The following is a 976-nucleotide window of genomic DNA, read 5'->3' as shown; positions in this document are numbered from 1 at the left end:
TCCGGTAAGGTACCAGGTTATCGTCCTCAGGGAGCGGAGTGGATTTATACTAATTCCTACAAGAATCAATTGAGCACTTATATACAAAATTTGGTTGATAAATTTGCATTGGTTTTAAATAATAATAACTTGACTAAACGATTTTTAACAATAAAAATAATATAGTCGAGATCAAAACTTCATCATTCTTTCCCTTTATACATCAATGGATTCAATTCTTAATAACTTGTGAAGTTACTGAATTTTGCCGTACATTTTCATAAATCAATTACATCAGTTCCCTGAATGTAATGTTCTTAAATTATCACCCAACTTCCAATTCCTTAGATAATTGGAGGACTAACTAAAATTAAACTCAAATGTAAAAGCAGTTCCTACATCATTGTCCATCCCTAGATCAATTATGTAGGAAGAAAGACAATTCAGATCCAGTGTCAAGTTTAACTTCCCAGTTAAACTTGAACCTTAAATCATGAATTCAGTAGTTAATTGAAATCATGCAATAAATCTGGAATAACTTTCCAAAATCAAATAACATTAATATAGAATTGAATCCAGGAGTACAAAAGTTTAAGAAGATTACATTTCGATTCCCAACTATGAAGAACTAGCCACTCATTCTCGCCATTATAATGCCTAAATCATGAACTAATACAAATAAAGTGAGTAATAGAATCGTTTCCACGATTTCTATCTTTTCTTCTCTCTATTTTCGTCCAGATTTCTTTTTCACAGATGAATGAATGACTTTTCCATTATGAAACTGCTACTTCTATCTCCAACTTCCATACTCTCGCCCAAGCTAGAGATTCTCGCTTGGGCGAGGATCCAAGAGATTCCCAGGCTTGAGCACCTCGCTTGGGCGAGGTGTTCTTCGCTTGAGCGACGAACAACAGAAGCAATTGGTGAATTATCGCCCACTACCTCGCTTGAGCTAGGACACCTCGCTTGAGCGAAGATCCGTCGCTTGAGCGAG

Source organism: Lupinus angustifolius, unplaced genomic scaffold (genome assembly GCF_001865875.1).
Source record: "Lupinus angustifolius cultivar Tanjil unplaced genomic scaffold, LupAngTanjil_v1.0 Scaffold_164_6, whole genome shotgun sequence".
Taxonomy (NCBI): Eukaryota; Viridiplantae; Streptophyta; class Magnoliopsida; order Fabales; family Fabaceae; genus Lupinus; species Lupinus angustifolius.
The sequence above is the reverse complement of the archived record's forward strand: the minus strand, read 5'-3'. Positions refer to the sequence as shown.